Consider the following 24,284-nt stretch of genomic DNA (forward strand, 5'->3'; position numbering starts at 1 on the left):
GCTGAGGCAGGAGAATCACTTGAACCCAAAGGGCAGGGACTGCAGTGAGCCGAGATTGTGCCACTGCACTCCAGCTCTGGGTGACACAGCAAGGCTCTGTCTCAAAAAAGAAAAAAAATCAAATAATATATCAGGCTTCTACCTTAAAAAAATACTGGCTGGGTGCAGTGGTTCATGCCTGTAATCCCAGCACTTTGGGAGGCCAATGCAGGAGGACTACTTAAGCCCAAGAGTCCCCATTAAAAACTTAGCCAGGTATTGTGGTGCACACCTATAGTCTCAGCTACTCAGGAGGCTGAGGTAGGAGGATCACTTGAGCTCAGGAGGCTGAGAATGCAGTGAGCCGTGATCGCACCTGGGCAACAAAGTGAGACCCTGTCTTAAAATACATATGATAATTCTTTGCTGCTGAGAAAAAGTTACATCTGAGCCACCTAGAGGGTTAAAATGTGCCATGATGATAATGATGATACCATAAAAACCGAGGAAGACTGCTGACTGAGGATTCCTCCCAAGAGGACCAAGTGTCAAGCTGACACATCCTCTTCTCCTGGAGGTTCATCAAGTTTTATTCTTAGCAAACATAAGTAGACAGTAATTTTTTAGCCAATTTAAAAGTTATTAAACTGACTTAGTGCCACCATCTCTATCAAACTTTTCTGGATCACTCCTGTCAGAAACAATTTGTTTTTTTCTGAACTCTTAAAATACTTTGCTTATATAGCTCAACTGCCTTATATCATAGTTATTTGTGTATACTCGTCATCCCCTTCCTAAATTGTAAGCTACTTGAAAGCAGTAGCTGTGGGAAATAACCTCTTCCTTAAAGCACCTTATGTAAGTGCCTTGAACACTGTTTCCAGGCAACTCCAAAATATGAACTAATCAAAGGCAGTGAAATAGTTTATGTGCGCCTGCTCTACGGCTGCCACTGTTCTAGGTGCTGGAAAGAGAACTTCAGCTACCACAGGTGGTCAGAGGTAAGGAAAAGTGACTGTGGCAGGGACTTGATACTCTTCAAATGCTGGGAAACCTCATCACTGGAGGGTCTCAGAGGGAATGCTGAATAGCTGGCATTACAAAGATGAAAAAAGGTCACCATTCAATCTTCTGAGAAAGAAGACTATAATCGGATTGGCCTAGTGGTACATGTGGAATCTATAAGGATTTTGTGAAAACAAAGGAAACCCTTCAAATTCCAAAGCCTTAGCCAGACTGCTGATCTAAAAATATGCAGATTAATTATCAGGAGATTCTTAATAGATCAAAATGTAGTCTACAAAGGCAGATAGATACATTTGGGACCAGCATAGGGGCAAGAGTGGCGTGGGTAAGAGCACTGGTGTCAAACAGCCTGCACTCAACCCTGGTGCTGCCACTTACTATTCAAATACAGCTGCATGATTTTAGCCAAGTCATTTGACCTCTTTGTGCTTCAACTTTCCCATATGTAAAATGGGTAGAATAATAGAAACTATATCCTGGGATTATCATGAAGATTAAGTGAGAATGTATGTAAAGTGTTTAGAAGAGAGTCTGGCATACATTAAATGTTATGTAAGTAATACTGCCACTTAATTTACCACCTGGACTAGGACAATTCTGTGAATGAAAAGAGGCACTATTAGCCTTTGGAAAACCAGACTGTGTCAGGCAAACTAGGACATATGGTCACCCTATAAATAAGTGTAAGAAGAAACAAAGGAATGTAACTAGAGAAAACAGCATTCTCTACTTCACCTCCCATAGATGCAGGTACCAAATGTTAACATAGACTTATCTCTTCTGCTAAAGACATGTTATAGCTAAATAAGCACACTTAGTTTTTTGCTGTAAATACCACATGCCAGTAGCATTGATTGACACATCAGTCAATACTGGCTTGATGCCCTCAAGATTAATAGCAGCCATCCAACAAATATTGAGGACATGCTAATGGTATCAGGCAGAAAGATGGTAAGACTTGGTCCTTGCCCTCAAGAAGCTCACCACCAGTTAAGGAAATGATTCCTGCAGGTACTAGCTAGTAACTAGTAACTAGTCCCCAGAGGCCATTGCTATAGCAAATATACCAAAGCCTGAAGATATCTCAGAAAACACTGGGAAAGATGAAAAAGGTGATTTGTAAAACAGACACAGTAGAAAAGAGAAAGTATTGCATTATTTTACAGGGCACTTTCAAATAAATAAAGACATTCTAGAAAAATAATTAGAAAAAAGTACTTGCGGCAGATAGCTTTTGTTTGGCCCATGTAGCATCAATTTCCATTGCTTTGTAAAATTAGTGCTCTTTCATTATGTGAAATCTCATTAAAAGCAAAAAAATCCATTTGGAAGAAAACAAGAGAGGAGAGATAATGAATCAGGGAAACTGGTAATTTTATGTGTGTGATAATGGCTCAAAAAGAGTCCTCATGTTTTAAATACGCATACTGAAATATTTACAGATTAAATGATGTGATACCTAGAATTTGCTTCAAAAACTCAGGGTTAGGTGAGTGTGGATATACACAAATATATCAAATTTATAGATATAATATACATACATAAAGTATATAATTGGCCATCAATTCATGATTGTTGAAGTTAGGTGATGAGAATGTGTGGATTAATTATTCTATTTAATTTTCTGTAAATTTAAAATTTTTCATTTAAAAAGTGTTTGTTGATACGTCAATAGAATGGTCTCAATTTTTTTTTGTTTTTTGTTTTTTTTTTTTTTGAGACAGGGTCTCACTGTCACCCAGGCTGGAGTGCAGTGGCACAATCACAGTTCATGACAGCCTCAAACTCCTGGGCTCAAGCAATCCTTCCACCTCACCACCCCATGTAGCTGCAACTACAGATGCACACCACCATGCTGATATGGTTTGGATTTGTGTCACCACTCAAATCTCATGTCGAATTGTAATCCCCAATGTTGGAGGAGGGGCCTGATAGGACGTGACTGGATCATGGGGGCAGATTTCCCCCTTGTTGTTCTCCTGATAGTAAGTTCTCAGAAGATTTGGTTGTTTAGAAGTGTGTAGCACCTCCCCACTGTTCTCTCTTCCTCCTTCTCCAGCCATGTAAGACATTCCTGCTTCCCCTCTGCCTTTCTCCATGATTGTTAGTTTCCTGAGGCCTACTCAGCCATGATTCCTGTACAGGCTACAGTACTATGAGTCAATTTAACCTCTTTGCTTTATAAATTATCCAGTCTCAGGTAGTTCTTTATAGCAATGTGAAAACAAACTAATGCACACACTCACCTAATATCTTAATTTTTTGTAGAGATGGGGTCTCGCTATTTTGCCCATGCTGGTCTTGAACTCATGGGCTCAAGCAATCCTCATGCCTTAGCCTCCCAAAGTTCTAGGATTACAGGCATGAACCACCATGCCTGGATGTATTATTTTTAATTTTAAAAATAAAGTGCTTTTGAAAACTCCCTAACATAGAGTTTCTTAACCTTCTCACTCCTGCCATTTTGGGCCAAATAAGTCTTTGTTGTGGGGGTTGTCTGGTACACTGTAGAGTGTTTAGCGGCATCCCTCGCCTCTACCCACTAGATGCCAGTTGCATCACCCCCCTACTTGTTGTGACAGCTAAAAATGTCTCCAGATATTGCCAAATGTGTCTTGGGAGGCAGATCGCCCCAGCTAAGAAGCCCAGTGCTGATATACTATATACCTTATCCAAAACATTCCCAACCCTACAAAACAGAAACTCCCCAATTCTTAACTATATTCTACATATCTAATAATGATTTTCGGCATTGTATCTTTTCTTATTCTTAATTCAGTTACTAATACTCTACTTGTAGTTCAGAGTACCTCAAGTAGATAAACCAATTGTGCTGCTGCAAATTTAATGATTCAATAAAAATTATACTGCTTCTGAGACTTCTCCTCATCTATTTCCAAAGCTGAAACTAAAAACCTTAAGCTATTTATAATACTATAACCTTCAAGAATATGGCCCAAAAAAGCAGGAAAAGGTTATATAATTCAATCTTCTTAAAATGTACTACTTAACCTTTGGTCAAATTAAACAGCTCCAAAACATGCCCCAAAGCAGAGTAACCCATACAAAGATGAAAGTGCAAAGGATATTATCTAGTTTCTTGTAACTCAAAATGAGATCTATAGACCAGCAGCATCAGCATCACCACAGAGCTTAACAGAAAGGCAGAATCTTAGGCCCCACTTCAGACCTACAAAATCAGAATTTGCATTTCAACAAGCTTTCCAGATGGCTTGTATGCACATTAAGTTTGAGGAAGTAATCTAGCTGGGGTTTTTTCTTGGTTTGGGGTTGTGGGGGGAATGTTTGTTTGTTTCTTTTAAGAGAAAGACAGGGTCTCACTCTGTCACCCAGGCTGGAGTGCAGTGGCACAATCACAGCTCACTGCAACCTTGAACTCCTGGGCTCAAGTGATCCTCCCATGGCAGTCTCTGAGTAGCTAGCCTTCACTGTCTTAGGAAGATAAAAAAAAGATACCTGTTTTCTTATTATTTTTAAAATAATGGATAAACATTTGGCCCATTTCCAGTAACAGATATGTAAATGACTACAATAAGGAACTAATGAGTGCTGGGAAATAAAGTCGAGATGAAACCTAGATCATGTATTCTCAATTACCCATACCTAGGAAAAAGGTTAGCCTAGACAGCAAGCATGTAGTGCCCTAGAAGAAATAAACCATTTCTGTGTGTCTAGACTTGAATTCAATTCTGAAATGACTACAACAACCCCCTTCAGCACAATAGTATATATACTAGGAGCTAGACATATTTTCTTAATTAACAAATGATGAATACTACAGGATTTTATAAAATATCTGCTAGATAAGTTACTCTGCCTTGTGCAAGAAAGGAGTACGTAAAATGCCTCTAGAAAAGTCTAGATTTCAAGAAAGGAGGAGGCAGATAAGAAGAGGAAGGAGAGGAAAACGAGGGAGTATGTAGAGGAGGGAGCAGGAGGAAGAAAGAGTAAAGAGCGATGGAGAGATGAGGAAGAGGAAGGAGGATGATGAGGAAGGAGGAAGCGGCAGGGGAAAAGGAAGGAATTTTTCCTTAAACAAGAATTTTAACAACAGCCTAATGGGCTAGTTCATGAATCTATCCACTTCTTTTCATCTCCACTGTCACTATTCTAATCTAAGTCATTATCTTCTATTTTGGAGCCTCATGACTTATTCTCCCCACATCTACTCGTACACTCCTATACTCCATTCTTGACATAGCAGCAACTTCCTGGACTCAAGAGATCTTCTCACCTCGGCCTCCCAAACTGCTGGGATTACAGGGGTGTGCCACCATGCTTGGCCTCAGAGTAATCTTTTTAGAGGTCTTTGAGATGGAGCCAGTGGCTCAAATGAGAAAGGATAGGTTGGCCCGGCGCGGTGGCTCATGCCTGTAATCCCAGCACTTTGGGAGGCTGAGGCAGGTGGATCACAAGGTCAAGAGATCGAGACCATCCTGGACAACATGGTGAAACCCCATCTCTACTAAAAATACAAAAAAATAGCTGGGCATGGTGGCAGGCGCCTGTAGTCCCAGCTACTCGGGAGGCTGAGGCAGGAGAATAGTGTGAACCCGGGAGGCGGAGCTTGCAGTGAGCCGAGATCGCGCCACTACACTCCAGCCTGGGCGACAAAGCGAGACACTGTCTCAAAAAAAAAAAAAGAAAAAGAAAGGACAGGTTCAGAACTCACTCCAACAGATGCAATACCAGGGTTCAAAAACGGTGGCAACAGCATCCGGAACCAGACTCCCCTTGGGGCATGACTTCGGCCATGATTACAGATATTTGGATTCCCTTGGTTCCTGCCTATTTTCTGAACCAGATTCTCCAGTCTTTCCATCCATGCTGTGAGGTACTTGACAACTTTCCAATAAATTCATTTTCTGCTTAAGTTGGCTGGAATTAAGGTCTGTAATTTTCAACCAAGAACCTTTCCTGGAACAATGCCGTTTCTTTTTTGCTTTTTTAATGACCTGTCACTCACTAAGTTTAGCCTTCCAAAATGGGTATAATTAAAAAGCTAAAATTCTAAATACCATTCACATCACCGACCTCCTAAAAACAGCTTTCAAAGTGAATATTTAGTTTTATTTATCACTCAGTTAAATCCAACATTCTACCTACTCCATGCTTGCACCTGGGCTACTAAATTGGGCTGAAGAAACACACATAATCATGCTGACTCATCTCACTTTCAAAGCATGACCACAGAACGGCCATTTCCACCACATTCCTAGTCCACTCACTCTTCACTTTCCAGAGCCCTATCTCACACTTTCTCTTCTCTCCTCAAACATCCAACATCTCATCCCCCATCCCCACTTTTCAGCTGATGGCAATTGTTTTATATTTCACTAAAAAACAGAGGCTTGGGCCGGGTGCGGTGGTTCACGCCTGTAATCCCAGCACTGCGCGAGGCCGAGGCGAGCAGATCACTAGGTCAGGAGATCGAGACCATCCTGGTTAACATGGTGAAACCCCGTCTCTACCAAAAATAAAAAAATAAAAATAAAAATAAAAAAATTAGCCGGGCATGGTGGTGGGCGCCTGTATTAACAGCTACTTGGGAGGCTGAGGCAGGAGAACGGCATGAACCCAGGAGGTGGAGCTTGCAGTGAGCTGAAATCATGCCACTGCACTCCAGTCTGGGCGACAGAGCGAGACTCCGTCTCTTTCAAAAAAAAAAAAAAAAAAAAAACAGGCTTGGCTGGGCATGGTGGCTCATGCCTGTAATCCCAGAACTTTGGGAAGCCAAGGGAGGTGGATCGCTTGAGGTCAGGAGTTCAAGACCACCTGGCCAACATGGTGAAACACCATCTCTACTAAAAAATAAATAAATAAGTGAATAAATAAATAAATAAATACTAGCCAGGCATGGTGCCAGTTACTTGGGAGGCTGAGACAGAAGAATAGCTTGAATACAGGAGTCGGAGGCTACAGTGAGCTGAGATCACGCCACTGCACTCTAGCCTGGGCAACAGAGCAAGACTCTGTCAAAAAACAACAACAACAACAACAAAAAACACCAGAGACAATCAGTAAAGATCCTCCACACATGCCCAGCCACAATGTACCATCTACTTGCTATTGTAGCCATACATATTATTCTGTCTTCCCTTCTATTATCTTGATTGAACTATGTTACTATCTAAGGCCAAGCCCTCCATTCATGCCTTAACCCTCACATCCCTCATGGTTATTCAAGGACATCAGCCCATCAACTGTTCTCTTCTTGCAGCATCACCAATGGACCTCTGTGCTGGATAACTATCATCAGCATTCAAACAGGGTGCATTAGCTTCCAATTTAAAATTCTTCTTTCCAGCTCACATGCTCCTCTAGCCTTCATGCTGTTTCTCTACTCTCCTTCACAGCATAACTCTTTAGAAGACTTGTCTATAGAGCTGTCTCCCATTCATCCCCCATTCTCTGTCGAACACACACCAATTCACTTTGTTCCCATCATTCCACTGAATCACTGCTTGTCACTACCAATGAGTTCCATACTGGTAAATCCAAAGGGTAATTATCTAATTATCAGTCTTCATCTTATGTTACTTATCAACAGCACTGGACACTGTTGATCATTTTCCTCTTCTTGAAACACTCCTGTTTGCCTTCTAAAACATCATTTCCAGCTGGGCATGATGGCTCATGCCTATAATCCCAACACTTTGGGAGGCCAAGGTGGGTGGATCACTTGAGGTCAGGAGTTCGAGACCAGACTGGCTAACATGGTGAAACACCGTCTCTACTAAAAATATAAAAATTAGCTGGGCGTGGTGGTGCACACCTGTAATCCCAGCTACTCAGGAGGCTGAGGCAGGAGAACTGCTTGAACTCAGGAGGCGAAGGCTGCAGTGAGCCAAGATCATGCCACTGCACTCCAGCCTGGGAAACAGAACAAAACTTCATCTCAAAAATAAAAAAGTCATTTCTTCCTCTTACTTCACAGGCTGCTCCTTCTCAAAGTTTCCACTGATGGTTCACCTAATGATCCAACGTGGAAATGTTGGAGTGTTCCTGAGCTCCGATCTCTGAGATGTTCTCTTCTCCACTCATTCCATAGGTGACAGTATGCATTTTCATGGCTTTACACACCAACTGGACACTAATGACACCTCCTTTTTTTTTTTTTTTTTGAGACGGGGTCTCTCTCTGTCACCCAGGCTGGAGTGTAGCAGTGTGATCTTGGCTCACTGCAGCCTTCGCCTCCTGGGTTCAAGCAATTCTCCCGCCTCAGCCTCCCGAGTAGCTGGGACTACAGGCGTGCACTGACACGCCTGGCTAATTTTTGTATTTTTACTAGAGACGGGGTTTCACCATGTTGGCCAGGATGGTCTTGATCTCCTGACCTCGTGATCTGCCCTCCTCGGCCTCCCAAAGTGCGGGATTACAGGCGTGAGCCACCGCGCCCGGCTGACACCTGTGGTTTTTTAGTCTACACACTGGACCTCTCCCCTGAATTCCAGTCTCCACTTTCTAACTTTCTATTTGTCATCTCTATCTGAATGTCTAATTGGTACTCCAAACTTAGCAGACACAAAACTTAATTCCAACTATTCACCCCAAAAACCTACTCTATTCATGGTCTTCCCCTTCTCAGTTGGGGGAACTCCATTCTTCCAGTTGTTCGGGTACAGTTCATTCCAAACACAGCAGACAAGATGATCTTTTAAAATATGTCAAATTCTATCACTTAGCTCAGATTCTTCACATGGTTTCCCATCTCATTCTGAGATGGTCCCCAGGTCTTTACAATGGCTTACAAGGTCTCATATGATCTGATCACCACTATTATATCCAAGACTTTACCTCCTATTATTCTTCATCCTACTATTCTCATTCATTCTAGCCACACTGCTCTCCTTGCTGTTTCATGTACACACCAATACTCTACACATTCCTGCCACAGGGTTGTCTTGGAATTCGCTGTAATCTCAGCTTGGACCGCTCTTCCCAAAATATCTGCACAGTTAGTTCCATCATTTCACTCAAATCACCTTATTGCATTTCTGGTCTTCCCTGACCACCCCATATAAAACAGCAACACCCTTCCTTATACTTATTTATTTTTGAGACAAACTCTGGCTCTGTCACCCAGGCTGACGTGCAGGGGCTCCAACACAGCTCACTGAAGCCTTGACCTCCTGGGCTCAAGTGACCCTTCCGTCTCAGCTCCCCAAGTAGCTGGGACTACAGGCTCACACCACCACGCCCAGCTACCTTTTGTGTTTTCTATAGAGACAGGGTCTCCCCATGTTGCCCAGGCTGGTCTCGAACTTCTGAGGTCAGTTGATCCACCCGTCTCGGCCTCCCTAAGTACTAAGATTACAGGTGTAAGCCGCCATGCGCAGCTAAAATTTATTTATTATCTATCTCCAAATATAATGCAAACTTCATGAGGGGAGGGACATTTCCCTATCTCCAGTGTCTAGAATAAAGTCCAGTACTAATAGTTACACAAGAAACTATTGATAAAGGAATAAAAGAAACTTTAAATTATAAATTTTTAAGTTATAAAATAGATACATAAAATGCATTAATTACTTCCACACACAAAGTTGTGACAGACATACAGATGTGTCACCCAGCTCTCCCTTCATGAAAGAACTTGCTGGGAGTACTGTCAGCCCTTGTAGACATTACCTCTGCAGAGCTACCTTGCCCAAGGTCATGTGCTTCCCAAGGCAATCCCTCATCCAGTAACCAATGGAGACAAAGGTATAAATGGTCCATTTCTGCTCAAAGCAGGGCAACTCTAAAAGTCCACATTAGCTCCAGAGCTCCCTGTGGAGTCAGCTCCTGTTGTTCAGACTGTACCACAGCTCAACTTCTCCCTGCCAAATCTTGCTTCTTCCCTTCCACAGGAGTTGAACAGAAGAGCACTACTTAACATCCTGCACATTAAGTTGTGTCTCAAATTCTGCTTTCTGGAGCCCCTAACCTGTGATAGTTAAGACAAAAAATACATGCTTATTAAACTAAAAAACAAAGCATATCCCTATAAAACAGAAAATGAACATCCCTACAACAGATAGTCCTACAATACGTGTTCTCTCCTTCTACAGAAATGATTACATAATAACAGAGTCTCCTATTTTTAACTGGGCATAAGGCCAACCATAATAAACACTAGTCTTCCTTGCATCCAGGTATGGCCATGGAACTAAATGATGGCCAGTGGGATTTGAGGTGAAGTGATGTAACTTTGAGAACTTTTCCTTAAAGAAATTAATGTGCTCTCTTCCTCCTGACTTTACCCCTTTTTTCTAATGGGAATATGGACATAATATTGAGCATCTTGGACCACGTGGATGTGGGCAATAAGCTAGTGATGACAGAGCAACAAGACAGAAGGAGCCTGGAGAAACAAAGCAAAACAAAAGAATAGAAGGAGCCTGGATCTCTGTGGAGCCACCATAATGGCCCTGGGAGGCTTAAACTGAGAAAGAATTAAACCCCAATCTTTTTAAAATCTCTGTAACTTGGGTGAGGGCTACAACTGCTGTCAGTGCTCTGCCCACGTTTCCTCCCAACCCTGTGCTCTCACTCCCAACAGCCAGCACCTGCAGGTCTTTGTAGAGGGGCTACCCTCAGTCTGCCAGCACTTCCTGGACATTTATACACTCATCCTGTATTAGTCTGTTTTCGTACTGTTGATAAAGACATACCCAAGACTGGGTAACTTATACAGGAAAAAGGGTTTAATGGGGGTGCCTCATAACCATGGCAGAAGGCAAGGAGGAGCAAGTCATGTCTTACATGGATGGCAGCAGGCAAAGAGAGAGCTTGTGCAGGGGAACTCCCCCTTGCAAAACCATCAGACCTCGTGAGACTTATTCACTATCACAAGGAGAACACAGGAAAAACCTGCCCCCATGATTCAATTACTTCTCACCGGGTCCCTCCCACAACACAAGGGAATTCAAGATGAGATCTGGGTGAGGACACAGGCAAACCATATCACCTCCCCAACAGGGATGGTCCTTAGCAATGACTGATGGGTATGAAAGTATAAAGGCTCTACTTTATTTCTTTGGTCCCTGGCAGTGAAAACTCTTAGGTATAAGCTCCAGAACTCCCTTGCAAGACTAGCCAAAGTTGTCTACCTTGAGGCTTTCTTGGTATCACATCCTTGATACCAGCCTCCTGTTCCCGTCCCCAGTCCTACTTTCCCACTCCCTAGCAGGTTTTTCTGAAACTCTTCTCAGTAAGTTGCCTGCCCATAAAAGTTTATCTCAACTCCTGCTTCTGGGGAACCCAACCTGAGGCAGTATCCTGCCTCTATCCCATTCTCCCAGGGTTTATCACATTCAGTAACTGTACACCTTTCCAAACCTTTGCCTTTGCATAATCAAACATGTGATTCTCTTAAATGAAAATGAAATTATATGATATAAACTATGCAACTGGCCTTATTCACTTAAAGTATTGCACGGACCACATTCTATGACAGTAAAATATATATACACCTGACTATTTTTCAGGATACATGGTTGCCTATAACTTAAAGTTTAAATAAATATCAAACACATTTTTTTAAGAAGTAGAGAAAGAATTTTAAAATGGTAGGAAACTTCTTTGATTCACTCCTATCATTCTACTCATCAATGAGAAAAGAAAGATTATATTACATACACAATTACTTCTAGGAATACCAAAAAGAAGCAATGCAAAATTTGTTAAAAGTAAATAAATTAGCTGGGCGCGGTGGCTCACGTCTGTAATCCCAGCACTTTGGAAGACCGAGGTGGGCAGATCACTTGAGGTCAGAAGTTTGACACCAGCCTGGTCAACATGGTGAAACCCTGTCTCTAATAAAAATACAAAAATTAGCCCAGCATGGTGGTGCACGCCTGTAATCCCAACTACTCAGGAGGCTGAGGCAGGAGAATCGCTTGAACTCGGGAGGTAGAGATTGCAGTGAGCCAAGATCATGCCACTTCACTCCAACCTGGGAGACAGAGTGAGACTCCGTCTCAGGGAAAAAATAATAATTTAGAAAAAAAAAAGTAAATACATTAAATCATTCTTTCTTCTAGTTCTTTGAACTCCCCAAAGAGTTTAAAGGCCTGAAATAGATATAGACACAGATATATGTAATCTTCAATATATTAATACTTAAAATATTTAAATATTTTATATACAAATAAAATTTATATCAAATACCAGGATAGTCTTTCTTACAGTTTTGTGATTTAAAAAGGCAGGAAGAAGAGAAAGAAGTAGGAACATTTCCCTAACTCCCATTACAAGTCTGGTATTTCCAAAGAATATTCTTTTGTTACCGGCAAAATGCATTCTGGATATTTCAGAAGGATATGTTGCTTGAAATATATATTTCAAGGAAGAAAGATTATAGATATTTTGTGAACCTCCAAGAATTAAAATAATAGCAATGGAAACTTCAATATTTCAACACCAACATTATTTAAGAATGTATATTCTTGTATGCATATATTCTTACATATATAAGAATGTATACAAGAATATGAATATTCCTCTAAGAATATTCTTATATGTATATAAATTCTGATCTATATAAGAATATATGTGTGTGTGTGTGTGTGTGTGTGTGTGTGTATCTATACACATATATATGAGACAGGGTCTCACTCTGTTGCCCAGGCTAGGGTACAGTGGCACAATCATAGCTTACTGCAACCTCAATCTCCTGGACTCAAGAGATCCTCCCACTTCAATCTCCTCAGTAGCTGGGACTACAGATGCACACCACAACACCTGGATAATTTTTTTTATTTTTTGGAGAGACTGGGTCTTGCTATGTTGTCTAGGCCAGTCTCAAATTCGTGGCCTCAAGCAATCCTCCTGCCTTGGCTTCTCCAAACTGCTGGGATTACAGGTGTGAGCCATCATGCCCAGCACATATTTAGAACATGACTGAAAATATAACAATGTTATCTCTTATTGGATGGTAAATCGGGATTACAATTATAAAGGAGACTTAATAAAGCAGTGTAACCTTTATTTTCCACAAAATGACTATACCGGTGCATAAAATGAAACAGAAGCCTTGAAAAAACAAACTCTCACGAGTAACAAGATTGTTTTCATCTCATTTGGAACTGTTCAATGTTACATATCAAACATTTTGGCAGGCCAATAACCTGTAACATTATAATTTAAGAATGCTAAGATGGGGCATGGCTGCAAGATGCAGTCACACTGTTTGTAAATTAAGAAACGAAGGGGGTCAGATGTGTGAAAGAACTTCTGTGGTGGTGTTTTTCCTATTTGTGAACTGCAAAGGGAAGTCTCCAATCTAGTTATTAAACTTTCAGTCTGTCTGAGGTAATAGCTATTATGCCAAAAGCAATTAGCCAGGCTAGTACTGGAGATGTTTTGTTGTTGTTGTTTTAGCTGAAGTCAGATAATTCCTGGGTTTGTCTGTATGTGCCCTTATCCCTTAATCAACAAGAACATCTACAACATCAAAATTCTCCCTCCTGTTTCCAATTCTTCTCAATTGGCAAAATCACAGATTAAAAAAAAAAATTACATGTGTGTCCAAAATTGTCTTTACTGCAAATGTTTTGAGACAAATTTTAAAAACAGATTTACTTGTAAGGGATTTTGTTGAGATGTAGAGAAGTGATTTCGTTAAGATGTAGAGAAACACTTCCTTGAAGTTTATTTCTGATACTGTTAGCTACATTCTTGGCATCCTTTAGGAATTTTAAGAATACATATTCATATCCAGGAAAAAATAGAGAAAATATATATGCAGATACTTCCCCAAATTAAACTAAGCATGATGTAATTCCTGTAGAATTTTGTTATGAAAGAAATCACTTTTCATCTTTTTTTTTTTTGAGACAGTATCTTATCACTCTATTGCCCAGGCTGGAATGCAGTGGTGCGATCTCAGTTCACTGCAACCTCCGCCTCTGGGTTCAAGTGATTCTTGTGACTCAGCCTGCCTAGTAGATGAGATTACAGGTGTGCGCTACCATGCCTGGCTAGTTTTTTTGTATTTTTAGTAGAGACAGGGTTTTGCCATGTTGGCCAGGCTAGTCTCGACCTCCCGGCCTCAAGTGACGCACCCGCCTCAGCCTCCCAAAGTGCTAGGATTACAGACGGCAGCTTTTCATCCTTCAAAGAAAAACAAATACACACCTTATGTTTAAGCAAAACATAAGAATTATCACTGGTACTTTGGCTTAGGCTCTGGCTGGCCTTGAACATTCCAGACTTGGAGGGAATAATGAATATAAGGGAATCATGTGTCTGTCAGTAACAGGTGTTAAATTCTACTGTCTCTATGAATTTGACTACTCTAAGTACTTTGTATAAGTGGAATCATATTTGTCATTTTGTGTCTGGCTTATTTCGTTTAGCATAGTGTCTTCAACATTCATCCATGTTGTAGCATGTGTCAGAATTTTCATTGCTTTTTACAGCTAAATAATATCCCATTGTATGGATGTAACACATTTTGTTTATCCGTCCATCTATATCAATGGACATCTGGACTGTGTGCACCTTTTGGCTATTGTGAATAATGCTGCTACTAACCTTGGTGTACCAATCTGTTCAAGTACCTGCTTTCAATTTATCTGGGAACATGCCCAGAAGTTGAGTGGCTGGATCATATAATAATTCTATGTTTGATTTTTTAAGGAACTGCCATACTTTAATGTAAGATTTTAAAGCACAAATATCAGTGTATCCTACAGATCTATGAGAAGTAGCTCTTGTCTCTTGTGGTGATTGCCCACATTTAGCTTAGAATTGCAACTTGCAACATATATGTCAGAAGTGGCCCAGGTTTTCACATTTGGAAGGGAAAAAAAAGTAGTAATAAGAGCAATCACTTATTGACTGTTTATTATGCACCAGATTCTGAGCTGAGAGCTTTACATAGATTCTTGCATTGAATCCTCAAGACAAACCTACTTGGTTCTACTATCTCCATTTTAGAGAAGAGTAAGTAGGCCAGAGAGGTTAATGACATGCCTAAGATCACAAAGCAGATGAGTGCCAGCACCAGGACTCAATTTCGGTTCTAAGTCAGAGTCTTTGCTTTAATCACTATTCATTCTTTCAACAATCATTCATTAAAGGCCTATTGCATGTCATGCAATATTCAAATTGCAGGTAACACAGTAATAAGCAAAACACACATAAAATGTTCTTGGACTAAAATAACTTACCTCTAGTAGGGGGAGACAGTACAAATTATATAAATTACATAGTATATTAGATGGTGACAAGTGCTCTGGAGAAAAAGCAAGCAGACAAAGGGGACAAAGAGCTGCAATTGGAAACAGGCTGATCACAAAAGACCTCACTAAGATGACATCTAAGCAAAAATAACTTGAAGGAGGTGAAAGAATAAACCGTGAGGGAAATATGGTAGAAAATTATTCTAGGCAGAGAAAAGAGCAAGTGCACAGGCCCCGAGTTAGCTTGCCTGATGTGTTTGAGCAACAGCAAAACACTGAACTAAAAACTGTGACTGAGCTGGTCATGGTGATGCATGCCTACAATCCCAGCTATTCAGGAGGCTGAAAAGGGAGGACTGCTTGAGTCCAGGAGTTTGAATCCAGCCTGGGCAACACAGTGAGACCCCGTCTCTTAACAACGACAACAACAACAAACCCAACTGAAACTGAAGTGGAACCAGCCACAGATTGATGAGGACGGGAAGAGGTCAGAGAGATACTGAAGAACCAGTTCACGTACAGCCATGCAGGCCACTGAAAAACCTTCAGCTTGTATGCTGAAGGAAATGAGGAGCCAATGGAGCATTTTGAACAAGGAGTGATGTGATTTGACTGACATTTTAAAAGGATCTCACTGGCTACTGTATTGGGAGACAAGAACGGAAGCAGGGAAGCCAGTTGTAAGACTGCTCTAACAACTCAGGCCACAGCTTAAATCAGTAGAGAGAGTGGAAAATAGTTAAATGCTGAATATTTCCTAGAGATAGAGCTGAGACTTACCAATGGACGGGAATGCAGAGGATAAGACAAGGTGAAGAATGACTCCAAGGCCTTTGATCTGAGCAACTGGAAGGATGGAATAGCCACTGGCTAAGATGAGACCTCCAGACCTGTCTGGGAGGTCTATTAGGAGCTCCACTTTGGAAGAGTTCAGGGGAATGGTGTAGGCTGGAGTCAATTTAGTACCACAAAATATGCCAAGAACTGTGTCAGACACTAGAAATACAGGGATGAATACATAGTACTGACCAGCCAAGAGACTGAAGTACATCCTTTCCCCCTAAACGTATTTCTCAGTGTGTTTGTTAACAGTTGCTATGAAAGAGCAGGGAAAATGTCAGTCAGCTAAACAGTTTAGATTTCCTTTTGAGAATTTTTCAGACTTGAATAAACTAAACATATACTGTGACTTTCCACAAGAGGATAGAGATGTCAAGCTGTTATGTGAACTTCTTAGCTTCTGTTGAAGTGTATGTTGTAGGCACATACTGGTCTAAGGCAAGGTTCTCAACTCCAACACTAAGGACACTTGGGACCATATCATTCCTTGATATGGGTGCTGTCCTGTGCACTGCAGGATGTCTAGCAGCATCCCTGGCCTCCACACACTAGACACCAGTAACACACTCCACGTCGGTGACAAACATGTCTCCAGACATTGCTAAATGTCCCAAGGGACAAAATTGCCCCTAGTTGAGAACCACTGGTCTAATGTTACAATATATGCTTCCATAGGAAAATAATGATATTCCTTTTTCCTAAGTCTACTTTTATTTATTTAGCAGCAGAAAAGAATCTATTCATCTATCTTAATTATCCCAATGATGAGTTCATTACCGTTTCCCTACTTAAATCGGTAAGAGACCATTAGACATTAATTTCCTCATTTTCCCCTCCAGCCTCTATCTTACTTATTACTTACCCTCCCTCATTCCTCCTCTTTCATAAAGATCAGCTGCCCCTCCAGCCACCACTTGTGCACTGGATTCCAGTCCCACTTGCCTCTGACCACAACTTCACCATCAGCTACTCCCTGCCCAGTAGGTTTAACTTCTCCCTCAGCCTTCAAACATGCTAATTTTTTCTCTTACCAAAATGAAACAAACAAACCCAAACACTTTTTGGTTTTTTTTTTTTTTTTTTGAGATGGAGTGTCACTCTGTCGCCCAGGCTGGAGTGCAGTGGCACGATCTAAGCTCACTGCAACCTCCACCTCCCAGGTTCACGCAATTCTCCTGCCTCAGCTTCCCAAGTAGCTGGGATTAAAGGACCCCGCAACCATGCCCAGCTAATCTTTGTATTTTCAGTAGAGACGGGGTTTCGCCATGTTGGCCAGGCTGGTCTTGAATGTTTGACCTCAGGTGATCCACCCACCTCGGCCTCCCAAAGTGCTGGGATTACAGGCGTGAGGCACTGCGCCCAGCCCTATCCAAACACCTTCTCCTCTCCCTTAAGTCATCTCTCTCTTTCTCTATACAGCTAAATTTTCATGAGGTTCCATCTTAGACGCCTGCCCTCTGCTTTTCCTCACTGCATGTTTCCTTCTCTGCCTAATCAAGTCTAGGTCTACAGTCATTTTTCCACTCTCTCAAAGATGAGGACCTCTTACCTGCCCAGTTCAATGGTTTCCTCAGAGGCCTTCCCTACCTGACATCACCTAGTGCTGAAAATATTTTTAAATGAACTCCTGAAGAAACCTTCTGACCCAGTGAGCAATCTCTCTCTTGAATCCCATGACATCATTCCCCTGGTTCTCTTTCACCTCATTGATGGCTTTCTTGCAGTCTGTTTTCCTATTTCTTCTGCATCCACTAACACAGATAGTCCTTTGAGGATGATTTTCAGTCCTCTTCTAAATGACTTCCAGGACTCCAAATACTCCTAGGAATTCCCTATTTAACTCTGACCTCATTCTACCCTGAGCTCCAAATTAAGATTTTTAACAGTGAGATGGCAGATTTTTAATAAAAAGAACCAGAAGTAATATTAACATTAACAATAATAACAACCACCACCAGAAATGTCTTTTACATCCCAAGCACTGAAGAAAGCACTTTATAAATATTCACTCATTTAATTTGCCCCTCAACAAGCGGTCCTTACTATTCCAATCACAATAATGAAGTTACACTCTCAGAGAGGTTAAACAACTTTCTTACACAGCTAGTAAACTGTAAATCTAGGGCTGGGAACAGATTTTACTTCAAAGCCAATTTCTTAATCAAGTGATATACTGTTTCACCTTATCTTTTCGATTTCTCCTCAAAATTCAATTTTCTTAGGACTTCCTGAGTTTCACAAACTTACAGGATAATTTAAGGTTAACATTCAAACTATACACTCTTGGCCTCTGTATTAAATGAGAAACATTTTTTTCTAAGAATCCTAGGGCTAAAAGGAAGTTAGTGTTATACAATTCATCTCTCAGCCTGTAGGGAGAAGTGTATCTAACCCATTCCAGACAGATGGGTATCTTCTATTTTTAATGACATCTAGGAAAGGAAACTCTCGCCTACTAAATTTAGACTGTGAGCCAAAGGAAAGAAGCATATCTAATTTTATGCTCCATATACCCAGGCCTTCACATATAGTTCGTAATATGCATCCTAACAGGATTATTACCACAAGTAGAAACGAACACTTAAAAACTACAATAAAAAAATAAAGACAATAACTAGAAAGTGATTCAACTGGACTCTTCAAGTTCACAAGAGAACAGAATCATTCCAGTCCAAATTACAACAGAGCTGACATCGTAACAATTCTTCCTATTATATTAAAACCCATCTAGCATAAGTGATTGGAAAAAATGACAAAGGAGTGTCCAGTAAGATGCATACGTGTTTCACGGAGGTACCTAGTTTTTAAAAGTTAATCCCAAATCTTAATGGAGAAGAGTCATGAATGAATCCTAAGTCAGTAACATTTTGAGGTTTATAGTTATACCTTTGCCATTGCTTATTCTTAACTCTAGGCTTTAAATCTAAATACTTCACAACCTCCCTAAAAGATTTCAGTCTAATTCTGTCTGTCAGATAATCTTTGCTGGCTCTCAAGACATTAAGGAAAAAACAAATATTGCACAAATGATACCAAATGAAAAGATTTCTGATCCTGTGTTTTACTTTAAAAAAAAAAAAAAAAAGGCCAGTGCAGTGGCTCACGCCTGTAATCCCAGCACTTCGGGAGGCTGAGGCGAGCGGATGGCTTGAGCCCAGGAGTTCAAGACCAACTGAGCAACATGGTGAAACCCCATCTCTACTAAAAACACAAAAATAGCTAAGCATGGTGGCACGCGCCTGTGGTCCCAGCTATTTGAGAGGCTAATACAGGAGGACTGCTTGAATCTCGGAGGTCGAAGCTGCAGTGAACTGTGATCATGCCACTGCATTCCAGCCTGGGTACCAGAGAAAGACCCTGTCTCACCAAAAAAAAAAAAAAAAAAAAGGAAAGAAGAAACACTCTTTGCACTGTTACAACAGAAAGCTTAAATCACTTTAAGATATTTTTCTTGAAGAAGCCACTGGATAGGGTTGACACAAATGTTTAATTGGCTCCAAGTCAAAGAACTTCCCAAATTAACGACTTGAGAATGCATCTTTGCAAAGTTAAGAGGGCTTTAGTTTTACTTCAAATGACATAAACTCCTGGGTCTACTGTAAAATTACATTCATCACTTTTATTAATAATTAAAGGAAACTGAAAAGTACATAATTACCGAAGTATACCTTCTGACCACCACTATCACATTAAATCTGGTACAGACTAGCAATAAATGCAAGTTGATAAATGTGGGGAAATGTTTATATAAAACTACACTGGTAAGGCCGGGCCGGTGGCTCACGCCTGTAATCCCAGCACTTTGGGAGGGTGAGGCAGGTGGATCACCAGATTAGGAGTTCAAGACCAGCCTGGCCAAGATGGTGAAACTCCATCTTTGTCAAAACCCTTTGTTTGTCAAAAAACAAACAAACAAACTACACTGGTAATGTGCTACTAAAAATACAAAAATTAGCCAGGCGTGGCAGTGGGCACCTGTAATCCCACCTGCTCAGGAGGCTGAGGCAGGAGAATCACTTAAACCTGCAAGGTGGAGGTTTCAGTGAGCCGAGATCATGCCACTGCCCTCCAGCCTAGGTGACAGAGCAAGACCCTGTCTCAAAAACAAAAAAAATTTAGTGTCAACACTGTTTTGTTTCCTGAATAATAATAGTCTTCAAAGGGGCTTGACAGTTTTTCACTTCTGCTGACAGTCAACTGATACATCAACTTTCATAAATCATCTGGTGGTAAGAAAACCAAAGCCATCATGTACCTCTAAAACTTCAACTCCAGCCTGGCCAACATAGTGAAACCCCATCTCTACAAAAAAAAATTTAAGAATTAGCTGGGCATGGTGACATGCCCCTGTAGTCCCAGCTACTCAGGAGGCTGAGGCAGGAAGATTGCTACCACTGCATTCCAGCCTGGGTGACAGAGTGAGACCCTGTCTCTAAAATAAATAAATAAAAATTCAAATAACTCATTATTGCAACAGTAAATAAGGAAAGGTTCTATTTCTCCAAAAGCTAACTCTGCTCCTATTCCCTTCATGATACTGGGCAAACTATCTGTATTTTTATGTTACCTATCACTTCTCGGCCTTTTGGCCAAGATCAAGTGTAGTATCTGTTCTTATCAGTTTAATGTTACCTGCCTCATTTCCCTTCTCCACAAAATAAAGGAATTTGAATGTTCTTTAAAGTCCTTCAGGTTCCAAATCTCTATAATTCTGTACAGTGTATCTGAATGTGTATAGTAGAAATGGGCAATATATTTTAGGAATAAAGAGAACCACAGATAAATACTTTGGCACAATTGCTTATACATATTGTCTGTATTTCCACGTTTAGCATAGAGAAGGAAATTGCTTACATTACTATATTTTATCTCCAAGAACCTAAAGTCTCTCTCCTTATAACTTTCCAAACCTTAATCTCAGAGGATAAACACTTTTTAAGAAAAAGATATAGTTGGCCGGGCGCGGTGGCTCACGCCTGTAATCCCAACACTCTGGGAGGCCAAGGCAGGCAGATCATGAGGTCAAGAGATCGACACCATCCCGGCCAACGTGGTAAAACCCCGTTTCTACTAAAAATACAAAAATTAGCTGGGTGTGGTGGTGTGGGCTTGTAGTCCCAGCTACTCAGGAGGCTAAGACAGGAGAATCACTTGAACCCAGCAGGCGGAGGTTGCAGTGAGCTGAGATCACACCACTGCACTCCAGCCTGCGTGACAGAGTGAGACTCCATCTCAAAAAAAAAAAAACAACAAAAAAAAAAAACAGATATAGTTAAGTCAATATTTAGCCAATAAGATCTTATAAAGTTTCTTAAATTTTGGTCTAAATACCTTAAACAGTTTAAATTTGTAAGTGTAAGTAACTGATTGTCTTCAAATAACAGCATGATAAAAAAACAAAACAAAACACACAAGCATTGGAAGATTCATTTCCAATGGCCTAGTCATCCAGTAAAATTTTCTAGCATCACAAGCTTTATTTCCTGTCTGACATCCTCAGGGATCTAGTTTGACAGTTCCTCTGTACAATTTCTACTATAAGACTTCTCTGGCCTCTCTTGGCACATGTAAACTGCTGCTAGGTAATATTTCCTTTGGCAACAAATTATATACTTTATAGAAAGAGACCTTCAACTGAACCCTCACCACTCAAACCCACATTCTTCCCAAACATGTGAATCTTAAACTAAGTCTTGTATAACAAGTTGGACACATTTTATTACACTGAAATGTGAAATATTCAATAAATTCTCCCTGCTAAAAGGATGATTCAAGTTACAATCTCTCTTAAAGAGAAATCAAAAATGGTTTTGCTAAATCATATGCTGAACTTGCATTATTTTTCTTTCCTTTTTTTCTTTTTTTTGAGACAGGGTTTCACTATGCAGAGTACAATCACCACTCACTGCAGCCTTGACCTCCTGGGCTCAAGCAATACTCCCACCTCAGCCTCCCAAGTAGCTAGACATGTGCCACCATGCCTGGTTAATTTTTTTTTTTTTTTTTTTTTTAGTTTTTTTGTAGCATCAGAGTCTCATTACGTTGCCCACACTGGTCTTGAACTCCTGGGCTCAAACGATCCTCCTGCCTCAGCCTCCCAAAGTTCTGGGATTACAGATATGAGCTACCATGCCTGGCCTTGAGTTATTTTTCTTTCTTTCAATTGCCCTTGAATTATAGGCAGATACATATTCTACTAGGTTTCAAGAAATAAAAACAAAATTAACTGTAATCTAGAAAAATAAATACAACAGGCCGGGCACAGTGACTCACGCCTGTAATCCCAGCACTTTGGGAGGCCGAGGGGAGAGGATCACGAGGTCAGGAGATTGAGACCATCCTGGCCAACACAGTGAAACCCCGTCTCTACTAGAAATACAAAAATTAGCCAGGGGTGGTGGTGTGGGCCTGTAGTCCCAGCTACTCGGGAGGCTGAGGCAGGAGAATTGCTTGAACCCAGGAGGTGGAGGTTGCAGTGAGCCGAGATCGCGCCGCTACACTCCAGCCTGGCGACAGAGGGAGACTCTGTCTCAAAAAACAAAACAAAAAAAAAAAACAAAAAAAAAAGAAAAGAAAAGAAAAAGAACTACAACAATATAAATGGAAGCTCCAAGTTTAAGAACCAGAGCCAGGCAAGATAGCTCATGCTTGTAATCCTAGCTATTCAGGAGGCTGAGGTGGGAGAATAACTTGAGCCCAGGAATTCAAGAGCAGCCTGGGCAACATAGTGAGACTCTGTCTCTAAGAAAATTTTAAATATCACCCAGGTGTCGTGGCATGTGCCTGCAGTCCTAGCTATACGGGAAGCTGAGGCATGAGGCCTGGCTGCAGTGAGTTATGATTGTGCCACTGCACTCCAGCCTTGGCAACAGAGCAAGACCCCATCTCTGAAAATAAATTTTAAAATGAGTAAATAATTTAAAGAACTATACTTTCAATTTACCATTCCCACCTTTTTATTCAATGCATACCCTAACATATCTTTCCCTTATCAATAACCCATTACTACAGAAGTAAAATGTGTTATTGACTGACAAAGCCCAAATGAACTACTGAAGCAACTACTTAAATCAAGGTTTCCATTTATTTATCTACCTATCTATCTATCTATCTATCTATCTATCTATCTATCTATGTATTTATTTTTGAGGCACAGTCTCACTCTGTCGCCCAGGCTGGAGGGCAGTGATGTGATCTCGGCTCACTGTAACCGCCACCTTCCAGGTTCAAGCAATTCTCTTGCCTCAGCCTCCCTAGTAGGTGGGATTACAGGCACGCACTACCACGCCCAGTTAATTTTTGTATTTTTTAGTAGAGATGGGGTTTCGCCATGATGGCCGGGCTGGTCTCAAACTCCTGACCTCAAGTGATCCACCCGCCTTGGCCTCCCAAAGTGCTGGGATTACAGGCATGAGCCACCATGTCTGGCCCCAAGCATGCTTTAATTTAATTCAAATATCTATTTATAGGCCTTAAGACTCAGATGATAGGAAGTTTTAGTAAACACAGAATCTGCCCACTAGTTGATGTTCCAGTAGAGAGGATAAAAGAGTTTACAAATTAAAACATACATATTATGTTGGTATGACACCATTTGAAAAAGTTTAAGATTGGAAAGTTTATTCATTATAAGATGTATGACCTTGAATAGATCATTTGTCTTCATAGAAAAACACAGCTGACCAAAACCGAAACAAGTGCAAATGGAAAACCTAAACAGTCCTATATCTGTTAAAGAAGTAGATCTGTAATTAAACAGTTGTCCAAATGCGAGACTATGTTTCTAAAACACAATTTTAAAAATTAGCTGGGGATGGTGGCACACACCTATAGTCCCAGCTATTCAAGAGGCTGAGGTGGGAGGATCACTTGAGGCCAGGAGTTCAAGACCAGCCTGGGCGACTGATATGGTTTGCATCTGTGTCCCTGGCCAAATCTCATGTTGAACAGCAATCCCCAATGTTGGAGGTGGGGTCTGGTGGGAGGGAATTGGATCTTGGGGGTAGTTTCTCATGATTTCAATTGGCAATAGTGAGTTTTCGTGAGATCTGGTTGCCTCCCCACTCTCTTGCTCCTGCTCCTGCTCCAGCCATGTAAGACCTGCCTGCTTCTCCTTCACCTTCCACCATGAGGCCTCCACAGAAGCAGAAGCTGCTGTGCTTCCTGTTCTGCCTGCAGAACTGTGAGCCAATTAAGCCTCTTTCTTTATAAATTCACCCAGTCTCAGGTATTTCTATATAGCAGTAT

The 24,284-nt window shown here is 41.0% G+C and overlaps 1 protein-coding gene and 1 pseudogene across 3 annotated transcripts in view; one reads left to right on the forward strand and one right to left on the reverse strand.

Moving 5' to 3' along the window:
• SCAI (suppressor of cancer cell invasion) overlaps positions 1–24,284 on the reverse strand; it is a 188,277-nt gene that overhangs the window by 131,328 nt on the left and 32,665 nt on the right. The gene's annotated exons all lie outside the window — the stretch shown is intronic.
• On the forward strand, positions 20,607–20,813 carry LOC112135074 (U2 spliceosomal RNA; annotated as a pseudogene).

Source organism: Pongo abelii, chromosome 13, assembly GCF_028885655.2.
Source record: "Pongo abelii isolate AG06213 chromosome 13, NHGRI_mPonAbe1-v2.0_pri, whole genome shotgun sequence".
Classification (NCBI taxonomy): Eukaryota; Metazoa; Chordata; class Mammalia; order Primates; family Hominidae; genus Pongo; species Pongo abelii.